Genomic DNA, 19971 nt, shown 5'->3' on the forward strand with positions numbered 1-19971 from the left:
CCTCTCATCCCACCAGCATGATGCTTTGCATCAGCATCATCCAAGGGTTATGCTCTACACATAAAACTGAATATACATCTCCTTTCTTAGCAAGACAGGATCTCTGGAGGCAGGCTCAGTTATAGAGTTCATGGTTAGTGTAAATGATTTATGCTTGTCTCCTAACCTGAGTACTGACAGTTCCAACCAGCCCACTGGTGGTGCAGAAGAAAGGTCTAGCAATCTGCAGCTATAAAGATTACAGCCAAAAAAATTCTATGGGACTCAGTTCTACTCTGTAATACACAAGTGTCCGTGAGTGAGATAGATATGATGACAACAAGTCCTTTTGTTACTGTTGGTTTTAATAATTCCAAACCAAGTAGAATGAACACCAAGGGCTAGTCTAGGAAAGAGGTTGGGACAGCCAAAAGAATTGGAAGAATTCTAGAAACTAGCATTAAGAACCACTTGAGATACATTATGTTTACACTAAAGTTACTCAACTTCAGCATTACTGATGTATTGCAAACCAAAACCAAATTCATTGTCATTGAATCTGATTCTGAATCATAACAACCTAATAGGACAGAGTAGAACAGCCCAGTGGAGCGTCTATGATCTTTATGCAAGCAGACCACCTTATCTTGTCCCATGAAGAAACTGGTGGTTACAAACCATGGACCTTTAGGTTAGCAGCCAAGTGCTTCAATCATCATACCACCAAGAATTCTTTCCGATATCTTGTTGTTGTTAAGTACTGTCGAGTCGTAGGTGACTCATAATGACCCTATGAAATGAAAGACCTGGACACTTGTATAATTTTCACTGTTTCTCCAAGTTCATAGAGTTTCTGGAGGCAAGCTATTATGGAAGTGGATGTCACTCCTGCTTCTAAGCTTGTTTTCATCGGGGAGCTCCACCAAACACTGTCCACCACGGGTAACCATTCTTGCATTTGACACATCAGTGTCACAGTGTTCAGCTTCACAGCAACCATGAGTTACCTCTTAGACTGTTTTTGTTGTTGTGTCCTTTTTTAATTTTTTTGCAGTTTTTATTGTTTTGTTTAGCACAAATAAAACATGCAAGCAAGCTTTCTATTCATTTTCTTCACTGTGCAGCCTGGCATTGGGATTGGTGACTCCAATGGCCAGCTAGGCTGCTCTTTCCATGAGGGCTTTGGGGTTCTTGGAGAAAACACTGTGAGCAATCTTAGCACAGTAAGATTTGTTGAACATCAGCGACACTTCCAGCCGCTTGACACTGTGGACCAGGAACTTGTGGAAGCCACTGGGCAGCATGTGCTTTGTCTTCTTGTTACTCTATAACCAATGCTGGGCATCAAGATCAGCCCTTAAATCTTCTCCGAACCCTGCTGTGAATGCCTCTGGGCTAGTGCCAATTACCCTTCAATTTGACATCATGGTCTGAGTGGTGTCACATGAACTTCTTGGTCCTCTTTAGACTATCTTTGGCTTCACCAGAGGTCTGAGGGTAGCTATTATGCCAGCAGAAGATGACTGCCACCTCCACAGTCCGCACCGAAGGAGAGAGGACCGGGGCCTGTCCTGGATGTCCAGCAACATCCCGTGCACCAGATCCCCTCCTCGAGTTGTGAACATGAAAAATGTTTCTAGATCTTGTCAAATGTCCTCCATGGGACACAAATACTAAATGGAGATCTACTGCTCTCGAGTCACACACTGTCAGTTGCAGGCCTGCCACCCACAAAGGTGTGACCTGGACTGACCACTTGCCCTTCTCTAAACCACAGACCTCACTTCTGAGAAATAAGAATAGTGGGAATTATTCGATGGCGTTGTTGCGAGGTGTAATGGAGATAATCTATGCAGAAGGGTATTAATAATTAAGGTTAATTAAATTCATTTAATATGCAGTTTTTAATCACCAACATAATTCTATAGTAGGGAATTACTAATCCCACTGTGGAAGATTATATTTCCACTCAAATAGTTGTAAGAATATTTATCCAACTCCACATAGACTCCTTGAGTATTCTTGCCATCTTTCCATCAAGAGATGGAGTCCGTTTCCAACCCCTTGAATGCAGAAGGGCATTGGCTAGAATGTGCTAGAAAGGACACTGTGGCCTCTAAGGTTAAGTCATGAACAGCAGTGCATCTCCCACCTCTGTCTCTTGAACACAGGCCTTGGAAGCTTTGAGCCAACACCTGAGCATTCTGGTTACCCTGAAGCCACGTGCCTGGCAGACCACATACAGGCAGCGAGAGACTCTTTCAGAGGCTCTGATGTTTCAGCACCCACAGCCCGAGTCTTCGAGCCCAGGTGCCAGGCATGCGGGCGAATGAGGCTTCAGCTAACTCGAGCCCCCATTCTTCCAGTGGGCCTAGTTGATGCTTATTAGAGCAGAGATGAGCTGTACCTGCTGAACTATGCTAAAATTGTGGATTTTTGAACAAAATAAATGTTTCTTTAAGCAACTAAGTGTTGAGGTTGGTTTATGGCTCAGAAAGAAAAAGCTGAAACATCTATTTGACAGGTGAGGAAACAGGTGCACTGAGGAGGTAATCCAGCCAGAGAGTATCCAGGAATTTGAAGCAAGGATTTCATGCTTTATTTTTATAACACTTCCTTCCAATGACATGGTGGAGAAAGGAGGCAGGTATGTGGGAGAGTGGATACTGGCAGAGGGAGATTCAGAATAAGCAGATGTATGGGGCCAGTACAGTGTGTGAGCAGATCCTGATTAAGTACTGCGCCTAATCAGAAAGTTAGCAACTCAAATCCACCCAGAAGCTCAGCCCAGGAATACCTGTGCTTCAATTCTCCTCTGTCACACAGGCTCACTATGAATTGAGAAGTGGTTCAGTGGCCCCCAGCAGCTACAGCAGCAATTCATCTTCAGAGAGTAAGCGTGCCTCACAGCACACTCCCATTCCCACTGCTTCAGTCAATTCTTCCTCATAGCAACCCTCCATGGAGGGCCTGAGGCTGTAATCTTGGCAGGAGGAGACTGACCATCTTCCTCCCTTGGAGAAACTAGTTGATTTGAACTGCAAACCTCATGGTTAACCTGGGAATCTGCATTCTGAAAACTCCCCCAGGTGACGGCCGGGTGCCTCAACTGTAAGCCTGGCGTGGGAAGAATGTGCAGGTCGGTGCCCATTCTGCAGAGTCAGCTGGGGAAGCACGAGGCAGCAAAGCACAGAATAGACAAGAGTTGAGCATCAGATGCAATTTGAGGGTTGCTTTATGACTCTGTGAGGAGAATTAAAACTCAAACTTGATTTGGCTTCAAGTGAAGATGAGGCTACAGTAGATTTAGGGCCTGGGACTCATGAAAAAAAATCCAAGCAAACATAAATATATAAATCTAGGTACAGGGGTGATGTCTGTCCCTATTGCAGGAGCCAGGGTTAGAGGGACATTTTTCTCCTCTCTGTGACTGCAAGTGAGAGGGGTGGTGGTGAAAGATCTCCCTCCTTCAGAACTCTAGGATGGGACAGTCAGGCCAAATGCTAACCTTTGACATTTCTCATGTAATGTCAAAACTAGATTGACAGCCGGAGGCCAAAGGACAGCCCAGAAAGGCCAGGAAAGGGGCTCGACAAAGCTGGGTCTGATTTCTACTTCCTGCCATCTATGTAACAAGAGAAGCTATAGTCTCTCTGACCTTCTGTTACCTCTCCTCTAAAGTAAGGATACCATTGTGTTGGGACTAACAGAGCAGGCATTTATGATAGGCTTGGTGGACATGACGGGCACAAAGAATGTGGAGTTCATTCACTCACGTTTGCATGTTTTAGTTATCACTTCTTTTCCCCTCTCACATTCCTCTTTTTTTTTTTTTAAGCATGGTGAAGAATAAGAAACAATACCTTAGATAGAAGCCCATCACAATGTGTAAGGTTGGAAGCTTCACTTGGTTAGCTTCTATGCACCCTCAGAAACAGCCATGTATTTATCTCCAGTGCTGGAAGCTCTTCCTCATCTGCTCTGTGTAACACCGTCCATCACACTGGATCATTTCAGCTCAACCACATGTCCATTCTCCTCCTATCTAGACCATGAGACTTGCCCTGGGCCTGACACATTGTAGGCACTCAGTATAACTTGTGGAATAAATAATTCCATAGACTGTGTCACTTCCTCTCTCTAGAGCTCAGTGTCCCCAGCTATAAAATGAGAAGGTTGGAAGAGGTGTGTTCTAAGAAACCCAGTGCTCTCTCTGTGATGTTAAAGAACAGCGATAGGAAAGACAGAAAGTTGAGACAAAACAATTAATTTAGGAAATAACTGTTACGTTGACACCACGTCGTCGACTACAGAGATGCAAGTTGGCATGACACTGTATCAACAAGTGAGCAGGCCAGTGACGCAGGCTGGGGACTGAGGTTCCCCTGAGATCTAAATAGTCACTGAAGGTCGAGGTTGCCCAAAAAACTGGAAGAATTCAGATCCTCCAGAATGAAGGCAGGTGCAATTAAGACCTTTCAGGAGCCAGAGCTGAGCCAGGAAATGTGCTTTAGTATTAAGAAAGCATATCTGGACTAATGATCAGTGGCCCAGAACCCATGTGATGCCCAGGAGCAGCCTACAGGGTCCACAGGCCCGATCAGAGCAACTGCGAGGAGCACATCCACCACTCAGAGGGCTGACGCTCAGAAGCTGGCCAGGAAGGGAGGCTGTACAGGGTCCCACGGCCTCTGTGGATCCCACTGGGAGGAGCTGGCAAAGCCAGGGGCTGGGAACTGAGGCCTGAGATGATGACTAGCTCTGGGGAATGGTGCACACCCTCACTACACTCACATTCAGCCCTGCACAGCCCAGCTGAGAAACACCTCTGCCCACAGCACACCCGCGCTGTCAGACATCCATGCATGTCCCTCATATGACGCTCAGACAGCCCGACACAGGAGCACCGCCGAGACTCCCAGACGCACCTGCACCTCGTTATGATGATGTTTGACATTTACTAAACATTCGTGTGCTAGATATCAAAGTCCCCTCATGAAGAAACGGCAAACTGTCCCCAAGGAGCTGAGAGTACTCACGTGAGCACACAGACACTAACACAGAATCCCTCTGTACACCTGTGTACACACATACCTGCTCATGGACCCCTCAGAATCTCACACACACGTACCCATTAAAGGCACATGGATGCTACGTATGCATCTAAAACCTCACCAGTTGTCACTGAGCCTGTTCCAAACCACAGTGACCCCACCTGTGTGAGGGGAACTGTGCTCACTAGGGTTTTCAGTGGCTGGTTTCTCCGAGATGTGTCACCCGAGCTGTCTCTGGTGGTGTGTCCGGGTTATGTCAAGTGCCCAGCCTTCCAGTTACCAGCCAAGCACATCCATCATTGGCACCTCCCACATCCAGAATCCTAGTTGACAGGAACCCACCCAGGCTTAGTCAGCAGGCTATCGAATGTATTTAAATGACACTCCCTTTCCATCTCCACATGTCATGGAAAAGCACTGCTCTGCCCTTACTTCCCACAAGAGAAATCTTTGCAGGACTTTTATGGGAACATTATTTTATGGCAAATTGTTAGCTGGCATTTATGGGGATGCGATCAATAAATTAGCTGCTGCTTGTAATGACGCACTGCTGGCTCCCATTTGTTTAGGGTCCAAGCTAAGTTAAGCCACTTCGTATTTCCTCAACACACACACATACTCACACACCCTGCATAAATGCCATGTTAGTCACTCTGGAACGTAGCCAGCTCCATAGGTTTTGCTGCTTCCTTTCTCCTCGAGGAGGAGGCTGGATCGTAGGTGATGGGGTGATAGAAACCAGGCTCACTCCCAGGGTTTCATTCCCTCACTCACTACCATCAAGTCAGAGCTGCCTCATCGCTCACCCTCCCATAGGCTCTTGGAAAGCTGTAAATCTTATTCTGAGAGATTGCTCCTCTTACTCCCGTGGAATTGCTGGTGAATTGGGGCTGTTAGAGACGTGGCACCTTTGATAGAGTAGAACAACTCTCTGTGAACTACACCACCAGCCTATCCACCCCTTGTTGTTGCTGTTGTTAGGTGCTGTAGATTTGAATTCATAGCGACCCTATGGACAACACAACTGAACTGTGTCCCATCCTGTGCCACCCTCGTCATCTCTGACACACTTGAGCTCATCGCTGCAGTCACTGTGTCAATCCATCTCATTAGGGGTCTTTCTTTTGCTGACCTTTCCATGCATGATGTCCCTTTCCAAGGAATAGCCTCTCCTAGCAGTATGCCTAGAATATGATGAGAGATGAAGCTTCACCATCCTTGTCTCTAAGAAACCCTCTGGCTGCACTTTCCCCCAAGGCATATCTGTGAATTCTTTTGTCAGTCCAAGGAATATGCTGGGAGACAGGAATAGGAACTGCGTGCGGTCAACCTGCACCCCATTGTTTTCCTACATTTAGGCAGAGGAGAGAAGAGTATGGACTCAGAGGCTCGAGACTTGGATCATTCCACTCAAGTCGTCATTCTCTGCAGCCACCATCCCCCCTGGAATAAGCTTTGGGATCCCAGGAATTAGGATTAAAGAGATGCCAAGACAAGGCCACCACAAGACGGCCCTCCCTTATCTCCTGTATGCTAGCAGTCAATACAGTCTTGGAAAACCCATAAATTAGCAAACAAACAAAAAAATCGCAAAGCTTATGAACAAAAGTGTGTCAGGAAGCACAAGCAGTCCTTGACTGTTAGCCTAAAGGATGTGAATTCAAGTCCACCCAGAAGCACCATGGAAGAAAGGCCTGGCAATCGGTTTCCATAAACATTGCAGCTGAGAAATCCCTATGGAGCCGTTTTACACAGGGGTTCTTATGAGTCTGAGTGGTTGGTTTGTGTTGTGGTTTATTCTGTGGCAGCTATTTCTTTTCTTTTTTAATTTGTCTTAATGAAAGTTTATAGAAACTTTTCATTTCCATTCATTCATTGTTGCACACTTTCCCCCTGTCCAACCCTTCCCTCCAGTTCACTTTTCTCTTTGAAAAAAAATTTTTTTTTCAGTGGCTGTGCTTGAAAAATGAGGCACCAGCGTGCCAATGTGCAGCATCCAATCATCAGCCCAAGGGGTGAAATGCTGTGTGGCTTTCTCTCTTGGGGACCTTCCGGTCTCCTCACCCGTTCTGAGTGCTGAGAGCTGAAGAGGATGGCCAGGTGATGGATAGCAGGAAAGAGTGACTGAGGCAGGCGGGGCAGAGGAGCCCAACAATGAGACTTTAATGGTCTGTAATTGCTTTTTCCAATTGGCCTCTAGGTTGGGATAATCTCATTATGTGAGCTACTGAACCTTGTGATTCAGCCGGAGAGTAAGGTGCTATGAGAATGACTATTCCCTCTCATAAAGGCTGCTGCATTTATACACCACCTTCCAGAGAAGCCGGCCTGCAAACAGGCATCTGCTTTCTGGTCAGTTCTTGGGCTGGGGAAGGAGAGTCATTAATTTTTTTCATTGCTTGTTTTATTATTGTTAAATATGTTTATACACCATACTCACTGCTTTGGAGTCAGTCCCATCTCATCACAGCAACCTTTCAATGAGATTCCACAGCTGAGAAACTGAGGGGAGGAGACTGTTCGGCTGTCTCTGGAGGAGGAGTTGGTGAATTCGAACTACCAAACTTTCAGTTAGCAGTCCAATATGGTATGTGCCGTGCCACCAGGGATCTTCACATATAACATCAAACTCAAAAAGCTCATTGTTGTCCAGTCAGAACTGACTCCTAGCTGACTTTCCATTGGACTTCTGGAGCTGTAAACTGCATGGAAGGAGAAGGCTCATCTTTCTCTGATGGAGCCGCTCGTGGATTTGAACCACTAGAAGGATGTGGCCTTTGGGTTAGCAGCACAACTCCCTAGGGTTTAAGCCACTGAGGTCTCTATATAAAGCATAATATTTACCAACTGAACAGTTTTCACGTGTATGTTTGATTGCCACCAATTACATTAATCATTGTGTTAACCATTACCAATATTCATCGCCAAATTTTCCATAAACAGAAAGGCCATGGTTTCATTTTATTTTCGGTACTCTTTCCCCCCCCCCTCTTTAGTTATTCTCTCGTGTGTGTGTGTGTGTGTGTGTGTGTGCATTTGTTGTTTCAAAAAGTATCCTCAGCTAAGTCTGTTTAAGGAGGCCATGGATACTTTACACACTCAGAATCTTTCATCTTTCATACTCATGAAGTCCTTGGATACTTCAAATGGTTAATACTTGACGCCTAACATAAAGCTTCTTTGAAGCCACCCTCTGGCACCACGAAAGAAAGGCCTGGTGACCTGTTTCCATAAAGATTACATCAAGCAAAGCCCTCTGGAGCCACGTTGTTCTGTGACATGTGAGATTGTTTTGAGTCACAGAATTGACTTGATGACAATGGGTTTGGGGTTTTAGTTTTATTATTTTATTCAGTAAAAGGACAGGGTTCGTATCTGTGGTTCATGAGGTCGCTATGAGTCATACTTGACTTGCTAGCACTTAACAACAACAACAACAACTAATATAGAAGGCTCTGGTGATGTAGTGGAGGAGGAATTGTGCTGCTACCCACGAGGCACGTAGTTCAAATCCACCAGCTGCTCCTTGGAAGAAAGATGGGCAATCTCCCTTGGTGCAATTACAGCTCTGAAAACATGCTGATGCTGGAGGGTCAACTTTGAATTGGTTCCAATCCAACAACAATGAATTGAGTTGTGATTTTAGTCACAAAGAGGAACAATACTCCTTGCCTTGAAAAAAAAAAGATCCTAAGGCTCAGTTACTAAGAGACATCAGCTGAACGGAGACAATCAGCTTCACTTCTCTGTGGCTGAGTTCCCTCTCCCCCTCTCCTGTTCCGTGGGGTAGGAGCACCTGCCGAGCAGCCTACTGGGACTCTGATGAGAATCAGGTGAGGTCAGAAGAAACAGTCTTGAAACAAAGCGTATGGGTGACTGCTAAGGACTGGTGTGTCCAGGCCTGTGGTTCCTGGACTTCACTGCTTGTTAGAAATATTTGAGTGTCTTCAAAAGCCCTCAGCCATTCTGATGCAGTTGGTCTGCACTGCAACCTAAGTGGTGAGATTTTTAGCGCAGTAAAGTTTGGAAGTCATGGGTAAACACTGAGATTTTTCTCTTGCTCTTTGCCTCAGTAACCTGAAAATTCCCTGAAATATCAAGGGATCTCTTTTCACCAGAAATACTGGAGACTGTTTGGCCTGTTTCCAGGAACTCTCTCAACCCCTTACCCCATAAACTGCCTTCTAATTAGCCATGAATGATCTTTAAAAATATCTCTCAGTCTAGCTTGTACAAGCAAATTTTATTTCCCCAAATATACAGATTCAGCTCACTTGTGAGAACTATGAAGCAGAAGATTAGTGTCTGGATTTGAGGATGACATATATACATTCATTCCCCCACTCAGGCCCCCCCTGGGAATGAGAAACCTGCAGCAGGGAGAGCAGTTGTGACAACAGTCCTTTATTTAGACAAGTTTGAAGACAAAGCTCAACAGGAATGCATACAGTGATCGATTAGTGATGTCTGCATGAGTGCAAGAGCAGGAAGGACAACATATACCAAGTTCTTAGTATTCAGGGACTAAGTCTGACACTGACTTTTGCTGGCTATGTGGTGGCAGCCACCGTTTCTTCTTCAAGGTAAAAAGGTTCTAGACTTTGGGGTGAAATACCCTGCCATATTCAGAGGATTTCGGTCAATGGTAGACCAAATTCATGTCAGATCATGGAAATCTATGTGAATAATGTCCGTCTACCTCCTTACACACAGAAAGAGAAGGAAAGAGACTTTGAACTCATCCACTTTTTACATCCATGCCTCTATCCTTTATCAAAAGTTGCTTTTAGGACAGCAGCAATCCATCATTCAACCATAGGGCAAGTTGTAGGTAATGATTCTTCCTGGTATTTGCATGAGACAGCCTGCTGAAAGGCTGACTCCCTTGCCTGTAAAAGCTGCAGTACAGAGGGGACTCCGTGGCTAGCCATGTCCTTGCAGCTACACTCTGCAGTAGGGGAGTGCTCCTGATGTCCTTTGCTACCCAGTCCATCTGGTCCTGCACACGTGCAAACACACACAGACAGACACACACATACAGAGACAGACAGACAGACAGAAAAGATGAGTGCCGTAGGGAAAATGGCTAGCTGAGGGCGCATTTCCACATCTCCTGGGGTCATGGGGAGATGCTGGCTCTGCTGTGTCAGCTTCCCCTGTTCCTTCTGCCTGGATCTGATGGCAAAGCAGCTGTGTGGGCTGGGCAGCCTGCTTTATCTCTCAGGTGGTGCGGCCTGCCTTGTCAGTAAATCAAATCGGTGTTTGGATTTGGGGTGCAATGCAATGTTTATTACAGCAGTGACAGTGTGCAAACATGCTACTGGCATTTTTTTCCAGAATCGCAGGAGACTGAGAAGTATCCAGGAGTTTGTTCTACATTCATCCGTGGGAGGTATGTGAGGGGTGGGAGCAAAGGGATTAAATATATGGTTTTAAAAGTGGATGGTCCCATCAGTGAACAGACATAGATGAGGAGGGAGGAAGGAGGCCCAAGAGTGGAAGTGAGGAAGTGAGTTAGATGTGATTTTTGGTAAACAAGGAGAAAAAGAGGAGGAGCTTTGGTGGCAAAGTCTACAAGGAGTTGCGCTGCTACCTAAAAGCCTCACCTCTGGAGGTTTGAATCCACCGGCAACTGAGAGAGAATGAATGATGGGCAATTGGTGCCTGGGTGATTTACAATCTAGGAAACCCGATTGAAGGTCATTTATGGGGGAGAGAGAGAGAGCGTGCGCGAGCGAGCCAGCCAGAGGGAGAAAGGAAAAAAAGAGGTGGAGAAAGAGAGGAAGAGGGGAGAGATGATGGGAGAAGGATGGAGAAAGAAAGGGAGGGAATGGGGATAAGTGAGAGATAGGGAGAGGAGAGAGAAGAGAGATGGAGGGAAGAACAGAGGTGGAGTGAGAGAGAGGGAGAAGGAGAGACTGAGCAGAAGTGCCTCCCTTCTTAGTCCCTCCTTGCACCTCCCAGGCATCCTGTGTTGTGACAGATTACTCTGCTGTCCCTCCTGTAGGGAGCTCCTGGGGGAGGCAGTGGTGCAGTTCACCCAGTTAAGCCTCAGTAGCCCCTAGCATGGTGCCTGCCACAGAAACAAGTGCCCGACAAATATTTGCTGAGCGCCCTAGTGAATTATGAATGACAGAATTAATCACCATAAGCCACTACCTACAGCCATGTGGATTCTACCTGTAAATCCTACCATCTGCGCAGTACCCAGAACCTTCCTCTAAAGGCATGCCAAGCTGTGTCTGCTCCTTCCCCAAACAACCGCTGATTTAGTCGCATCAGTGAAAAGTTCCCTTCAAGCTGGGTGCCCGGCGTCCTGTAGGGAAAATGACTGGCTGATGGAGCATTTCCATGTTTTCCTGGGGTGCAAGGGGAGATGCTGGCTGCGCTGCTTTGGCTGCTGCAATTCCTTCTGCCTGAAGCTGATGGTAAAACAGATGTGTGGACCAGACAGCCTGTTTTGCCTTTCAGGTGGAGAGGCCTGCCTTGTCAGTCAATCAAATCTGTGCTCAGATTTGGGATGCAATGTTTATCACGGCAGTGACAGTGTGCACGCATGAGACTGGCATCTCGGGTGTTCGGCAGATGCAGTTCTGTTGTTAAAATACAGAACTTCTTGCAAGGAACTGTAGGCAGAAATCTCCCAGCTGGAACTCACTTGGATGCCAAGTATCTGAAAGGCAAGAGCCAGGAAGATTGATGCTGGCAAAAAAGGAGGTCCCTTTGCAGGGAACTCTCATGGCCTAAGGGGTAAGGAGATGCACTGCCAACCCAAAGGCAAGTAGTTCGAATCTATCAGCTGCCACCAGGCAGAAAGATGGCCAGTCTCCTCCTGTGGATTTACAGCCTCTGAAAACCCTCTGGAAGGTCAGTTATACAAAGGAGGTGGTTTGAATCCACCAGTTGCTCTAACAGAGAAAGATGGACGATCTCTTCCCGTGAGAGGTACAGCCTGGGAAAACCCTCTGGAGTGTCAGCTATCATCAGTTGGCTTCCAACTCTATGGCACATAACAACCCCTGTGAGAGACCCCATCTGGGACAGAAGGAAACTTGGATCCAGCCATCTAGTAAGGACGTGTGCCCTACACAAGACAGAAGAACAAAATAATTATTCAGAAGGCCCATGCTTGACACCAGATTTAGGAATTAAGAGATTTGCATTGCTAAAGAACTCCTCACAATATCCTTTAAGAAGCAGACTGCTTAATATATTATAATCGGATCCTATTGTCAGAAATTCATGCAATTTTCAGGAACCAATTGATGGTGTCAAGCAGGGGTTGGCCAGCTAGCCCGTGGACCAAGTTCAGCTGCCTGCCAATTTATGCCTGGCCCATGAGCAAAGAATCCTTTTTGATGCTTTTTAAATGATTGGGAAACAAATCAAAGAAGGAATAATATTTCGAGGCATTTGACAAATACGTGTAGTTCAAATTTTAGTGTCCATGAAGAAAATGCTATTGGAACACGGCCACATTCATTCGTTTATGTGTAGTCTCTGCTTTGTTGCTACAATAGCACAGTTGCACGAGTGCCACAAAGACCATGTGATCCACAGAGACTAAATATTCACTCTCCGGACTTTTATAGGACTATCGACCTAGGTTGTTGTTGTGTACCTTCGAGTCAGAATCGACCCATCGCTGACCTCATGGCAGGTTTTCAGAGGCAGTTAATCACACTGGATGAGGTTGCCCATCCTTCTCCCACAGAGCAGCTGGTAGACTCGAATGGACTTGAACCGTGTGCCTTCGGGATTGCAGAGCAGCTTCTTGCCACTAGGTCATGAACTATGTGCCTCCACTTGTTCCTCAGCTACTGGACTAACGTGTCTCTGTTCCCTCCTGATCCCATCCCCCAGTTTGATCGTTGAAGAAATAACTCCAAAACCACAAATATTGCTATTGTTAAAACCAGTTTCTGGTCTCCCAAACTTTCCTGTCAAGTTTCTGTGTAGCAACGCCCCCCCCCCCATTATCATTATTATAAAACGTTACAGAATGTAATAAATGTGATTTTATTCTTTTATTTGGCACACACACACAAAACCTGGGCCTTTTAAGAAAAGGTTTGCAGACACGTGTAGTTATAGATTGAACTGTGTCCACCAGGAAGTTATGTGACAATGCCAACCGCTGAACCTATCAGTGTGACTTTACTTTTGTAGTTGTTGAGTTTCACTGATTTGGAACCAACTCATAGCAGACCCTCCAGCAGGTTTTCAGAAGCAGTTACTCGCAGGGAAGGAGGTTGCCCATTCTCCTCTGTTGGAGCACCTGGAGAAATTAAACCTCATGCCTTCAGGGTTTCAGTACAGCTCTTACAAAGAGGCCACCACTGGATAAATTGTAGCAGACCTGAGGGCCCTTTGATTAGCAGTGCAACTCGTGCTTATGACATAAAAGTTCCCTCTTAGATTAGTTGTGGTTGTTAGGTGACATTGAGTGAGCATACCCATAGTGACCCTAACAGCAGCATATGAGCACAGCCCTTAATATCTGAGCCCTGTGCTATCTATCCCATGCCACCCTCATCATTTCTGACACACTTGAGCCCATTGCTGTAGTTTCTGTATCGGTCCATCTTATTGGGGGCCCTCCTCTCTTTTGTTGACCCTCAGTCTTCCCAAGTATACTATCCTTTTCAAAGGAATAGTCTCTCCTAGCAACATAGCTTCGCCATCTCTGCCTAAAGTGGACTACACTTTTCTCAAGATGTATCTGTGGATTCTTTTGGCAGTCCTCGGAATAGTCAGTACTCTTTCCCAACACCTGTCAACCTTATTTATTGCTCAGCTCTCAGAAGCATAGCAAATGATTGAAAAAACCATGGCCTGAATCATATACACCATGATTTTCAAATTGACATCATGGCTCTTAAGTATTTTGGTGAGGTCGCTGGCGAAAGACTTGACCAATGCAGTACGTACAGTGAAAATCATTTGTGTGCAGAAGACTTGCCCAATGCAGCACGTACAGTGAAAATCATTTGTTCCACCCTGGGAACTTATTTGACTCCATGAAATATTTGGTATCCCAATATCCCACTTCTGTTTCTGCATATAAATTGAAAAGATATTGAGATAGGACACATACATCCCTGGCACACACCCTTCCCAATTTTAAATGCAATGTTCCCTTCTTCTGCTCTGTCAACTGCCTCCTGGTTCAAGTATAGGTTTCTCATAAGCACATTCAAGTGTTCTGGGATTCATGTTCTTCTCAGAGTTAATCACAGTTTGCTGTGGTCAACACAGTCAAATGCCTTTGAATAGTCAAAGGAACACATAGATTCTCACCACTGGACTGATTGGCAGCATCATGATGGATGGCGAAGAGATTGAGATTGTAAATAGCTTTAGTTTGCTTGGCTCCACAATCAACACTCTTGGCACCAGCAGCCAGGAAATTAAAAGATGCATTTTGTTGGGAAAGTCTGCTGTTAGAGACCTCTCTAGAGAATTGAAGAGCAGTGATGTCAGTCTAGAGACTAAGGTGTGCCTGATCCAGGCCACAGTCTTTGCAGTCACTTGCTATGCATCAGAGAGCTAGACAATGAGTAGGGCTGCTAGAAGGAGAATTGATGCCTTTGAGCTGTGGTGTTGGAGAAGAGTATTGAATATACCATGGACTGCTAGGAGAACAAACAGATTCATCTGCAGAGGGTTAAAGCAGGCTGCTTCTTGGAGGCAAGGATTCTGAAGCTTCGTCTGACATACTTTGGACATGTTGTAAGGAGGGACCATTCCTTGGAGAGGGACATCATGCTTGGGAGGTTGGAAGGACAGAGCAGGAGAGGAAGACCCTCAGTGAGATGCATTGATTCAGTGACTGGCTAATGGGGGTAGGTGTGTCAGAGACAATGAGATTGGCACAAGATAGAGCAGAGTGTAGGGCTGTTGTACATAGAGTCGCTATGAGTCACAGAAGACTCAACAGACAGCACTTAACAACAACAATATCCCAGTGACACTAAGTGGATCCTTGTATGGTGTTGGTTTATCATAGATGCTATGCTTCTAGACCGGTTACTTAACATAAAAGCGCTCAAAGGCTATTGCAAAGGAAATGATAGCTAATCAGGCCATTTGCCAACCTATCCTAAGACCAATCCTGTTGCTGTGATTATAGTGAAGGATTTTGCAGTGCAGATACCAAAAGATTTTTGGAGCCTGGCTGGTGATAGAACTAGTAGATGGAAATCTTTACTGAAATCACACTACCCTATTAAGTAAGACAGGATCACCCATGAAATCATAGACTAAACTCCCTTCTGAGAGAAGCATGATATCTCAAGATAGGCTCAGAGCAGGAGACTTAGACCCTAGGTTGACCAGGAAGCTAGTAGAATGATCACATAATCTATTGGGGTTTCTAGTGGCCATTTATAAGACAGAAAAAGTATTAACTGCTATCTCAATCTGGTATATCAAAAGAGTTAGGCAACAAGGAGGAAATTTAAAAATAAAATACTCCTTGATAGAATTCAGAACTCTCATGGCCCAGCGGATAAATAATTGTGCTGCCAACCCAAAGACAAAAGTTCTAATCCACCAGCTGTTTCTCTGTTGAAAAATGGGAAATCCTCTCCTATTCCATTTATAGCCTCTGAAAAGTGGTTGGAGGGACAACTATGAGTCGGGTTGAGTTGAAAATTTAGAGGCCTCTGATTATAAAAAAAGGTCAGGAAAAAAGAGTAAGAGACACAATTGATAAATCATTCCTGAGCTCTGGTGCTGTAGTGCATACTGAGTTACACTGATGACCGAAAAGCTACATTCCCCAGTGGCCGGAATCCACCAGCTACCCCACAGTAGAAAGATGGGCAACCTCCTATGTGATGTACAACCTTGGGAACCCACTGAAGGGGCAGCTATGGGTGGGTGGGTGGGTGGGTGGGTGAGTGAGCGAATGAGAGAGAACTGCTGGGAGCTGAAACTTAGCTGAGAATGCTCTCGATGGGGTGCCTGGAATTTTAACTAGCGGTGAGAAGGAGTTTAGGGGCTAGGCTGACTTGGAGCAAGTGAATCAACCCAAGGTGCTGCCTAATGTTAAATAAAAAGGGTTGAATGAACAGGGGAGGAGGCTGCCCAGGGCTCTGTGCTGAATGCTGTGCCAGATTTGGTTAAGTAGAAAAAAATTAACTTGACTGAAATATTATAAATCCAAAGTAATTAGCCAGGAGATAACCTACGTTTATTCAGGCATATGCCTCGTCTCCTTGTACCTCACAGTTATTGTGGTGTTTTGTGTTTTACAAACTGAAGGACTTTTGTTTTTAGTCCCAATTTTAATCCTTTGGACTTGACAGAGGATTAAACTACATTTAATTTTGTCTTCCATAATTCTTCTTCACTGTAAATTTGTATGTGCCATTGACCTCCTTCTCTTTCAATCAACTTCTGCTAATTAATTCACCTGATTGAGTTTTGAATCCTGGAACTCAACCAAGGTTTGACAAGGATATTTTGTGGTCTGGGCACAGGGCATAGAAGGTGACCTTTAATATAATGGGACCAGAACAGGAAAAAGTTCACTTATTCATTTGATTACTTTCAAATAACAAGTTGAGAACATGAGGAAAATAAAATCATAAAAATATCCACAATTCCTGTCACTCATGACAGTCTCAGTTGCCTGATGGATGAAGGTCTGAAGACACGTCTACTCTGTTCAGGTTACTCTCAGGACCCCTCACAGAGCATCACTTGGGAGTCAGCCTCGTAAGTTGTTTGGGGTTGTTCTACCACAATGATGAACTTAATGTGTAAAATTAAAACAGCAATTCATTTCTTAAATAGAATATTGTCTGTTGCAGGATTTCTTGCACTCCATCATGCTAAAATTTGGAAACACCTATGTTGTTGTTGTTGTTAATGCCTTCGAGTCATGGACTCATAATGACCCTGTGAATGAAAGACCTGTACACTATACAGGACTAATATTTGCTGTTAACTCAGTTCTGACTTACGGTGATCCCATATGACAGCGTTGAGTTGGTCCAGAGGGTTCCCGTGACTGTATTACAAAAGCAAGCTGCCACGTCTTTCTCCCAAGGAGAATCTAGTGGATTTGAAAATTTTAGCTAAGAAGGATTATGGAAGACAAAACTAAATGTAGTTTAAGTCTCAGTCCAGTCTGAAGGATTAAAATTGGGATTAAAATCAGAAGTCCTAAAGTTCAGGAGACTGACAAAAGAAGACTAGAGCAAAAGATGAGGAGCAAGTGTGAGAATGGAGTCAGAAGGGTCCAGGAGGGTGTTGCCACAATGTCCAGAGCTTCTCATTGGAACCTGCCACCATGGTTGGCCTTAATTAATGGTGTTGTGACTATGGACTGGTGAGCTGGCTTTTCAGGTGTGATCTGCACCAGCACCAGCATCAGCAAGGCTTCAGTTATCAGTGAAGACTTGTCCTGTTGGAAAGACCTGCGTTGTCCTGGATGAAGACCTGATTTGATCTCCACACGGTTTCATCTCCGAGCACTTCCTCCTCCTCTGGTTCCTCATCCTACACACACTCGCTCCTTCCTTCCTTAGTTTACTGCGTGCTCACCAGGCACAAGGCAGTACACTAAACGAGCAGAGACCTCTTGGTGGACTTCTGGTGTTGTTAGGTGATATCCACTTGCTTCCAACTCACAGCAACATTAATGCATGATAAAACTAAACACTCCCCACACCTGACCCCTTTTTTTACAAGTGTTGCTTGTTTTGAGCCACAGTATTTGCGGTAGCCACTGAGTCTCTCCATCTCTTTGAAGTTCCACCTCTTTCTCAATGACTGGCTACTTTACCCAGCATGTTATCCTTCTCCAGGGACTGGTCCTTCTGATAACATGCCCAAAGTATGCGAGACAAAGTCTTGCCAAGTGCACTTCTAAGGAACATGCGTGTTGTACTTCTTCAAAGTCACATTTGTTCTTCTGTCAGTGCACGATATATTCGATATTCTTCAGTTCAAAGTGTCAATTCTTCAGCCTGCCTTATTCTTTATCCAGCTTATGCGTGTAAGACAGTTGAAAGTATGATGCCTTGAGACAGGCACTCTTCAGTCTTCAAAGTGACTCCTTGCTTTCTAACACTTTGAAGAGGTCTTTTGGAGCAGATTTGCCCAATACAACATGTCATTTGATTTCTTGACTGCTGCTTCCATGAATGTTGATTGTGGGTCCTCTGTCCCTTGGAAAACTCCCCAGCCTCCACTCCCAAATGCTGAAGATGCACTCTGAGAGGGAGCTGGCCTGCTCGAGTAGAGTTTTAAATATCTGTCTCTTTTCAGTAAGTGAACTACCTTCCCCCAAGGACTTCCCTGCGTGTTTACCACGGTGCAATTAAATGTCTGGATAAATAACAGTTATTAAATGGGTAAATATATTCCTGATACAAGGCAGAGCTCGAGCCTCCTGACACAGTTGCTGGACTCGCTTGTTTACTTAGATCTTAGAGGAAACTGGGACATAAGGGTAATAACAGGCAACTTCTGACACATCTCTCTGGTTGTTTAAATAGGGAAAGGTCTTGCGCTGACTTCAAAGGGAGAGGACCAGGAGGGAGGCTGTTGTGGGTATTTTTAGATCTTTCCTAACAAAAAAAAAAATAAATCACTTGCACGCAAATACTGGAATCTCTTTCAACACTTCTCTTTGGGCCATTAAAGCTGTGCAAATCACACAATTGAGCTACCTTTCCACCCCACACTGGCATTCTTCAAATAAAGGGCTCCTGGACTGTAGTTTAATCTGAGTAGATGGTTTGCCAAGTTAAAAAAATATACCAGTTACCATAATTAGGAGACTGTACTTGTGGAGTTTCCCTGCCTTTATCTTCCTTGCCGCTGGAGCGTTGGAGAACACATTTATCTTACGGAGCTTGTCTGAATGGAAAGCAGGCAGGGGAAGTATGGGTTTTGTGGGTAAAATGAATTTTCTGTCAGCGGAAACAGATTTCTGTTCTTGTGATAAATATGAAGCTAATGCCTTTTTATAAAAAAAGAAAAAGTGTGTTGGCCTTGGCGGTGGCTTTTATTTCCTAAATTTCAATTATTTCGTCTTCTAGAAGCCAACATCAGGTATGCACCCTGTCAACCACAGTGGACGGCATACCCTGAGGTGCACGCACTGAGGTGGTTCTCTCACAATTCATTATATGACAAATGCACCTGCATTTGAGGAAAGCTAAATCTCTGCAGCTCAGCTCCTCTCCACACCATGTACACAGAGGGGAAACTGCCTGGCTTTGGCTATGCATTTAAAGTTGCAACTGTGTTTATGTTTCATTTTTCATCACACAGGTTTCTTGTCTTTACCCCTGATATTTTCACTTGAAAATACTGGTCAGAGGTGGAGAGAGTTTTGAAATTCCCACATGTAATTAGCAGCCCACTCCACCCAAGCTCCACACTTTCCAACTTGAAGGACTCTAGACCTTCAAACGTGACTCCTTCCTTCCATGTTTTCTCATTACTGAGCACTGAAAACAGACCTAAATGCATGAGTGAAAGAGAAGGCAGTTTACTGGTTGTTCAAAGGCAGTGTTTACGTTCAAGATCACTCTTACTTTCATTATGAACAAGGTCAAGGTAGAAAGAAGCACAGAGCTGCTAATGCAACTCTAGTTCAATTGCTAGTGTTTCTTCAAAGGACTGGAGATTCATTATGGAAAAGTCCATCCTTTAGCCTTAGCTTGGGCAGAGAACAAAAGACAAGGAGGGAGGTTGGCAGAAGCAATGAGCACCTAAGAACATCAATAATGGAGCCTCTCTGACTGTATTAATTGTCTAGTGCCGCCATAACAAACACCACAAGTGGACGGCTTTAACAACAAATTCTATCACTGTTTAGGAGGAGACTAGAAGTCTGAATTTAGGGTGCTAGGCTTTCTTTCTCTCAGTTAGAGTTTAAGAAGAAGTTTCTTATCTCCTCTCAGCATCTGTGGGT

General features: G+C 44.9%; 1 pseudogene; it reads right to left on the minus strand.

Moving 5' to 3' along the window:
• Positions 1-1079: 1079 nt before the first annotated feature.
• LOC102843420 lies at positions 1080-1568 on the minus strand (annotated as a pseudogene).
• Positions 1569-19971: the final 18403 nt, after the last annotated feature.

Source organism: Elephantulus edwardii, unplaced genomic scaffold, assembly GCF_000299155.1.
Source record: "Elephantulus edwardii isolate Elephantulus edwardi_28Jun2011 unplaced genomic scaffold, EleEdw1.0 scaffold00094, whole genome shotgun sequence".
NCBI classification, from domain to species: Eukaryota; Metazoa; Chordata; class Mammalia; order Macroscelidea; family Macroscelididae; genus Elephantulus; species Elephantulus edwardii.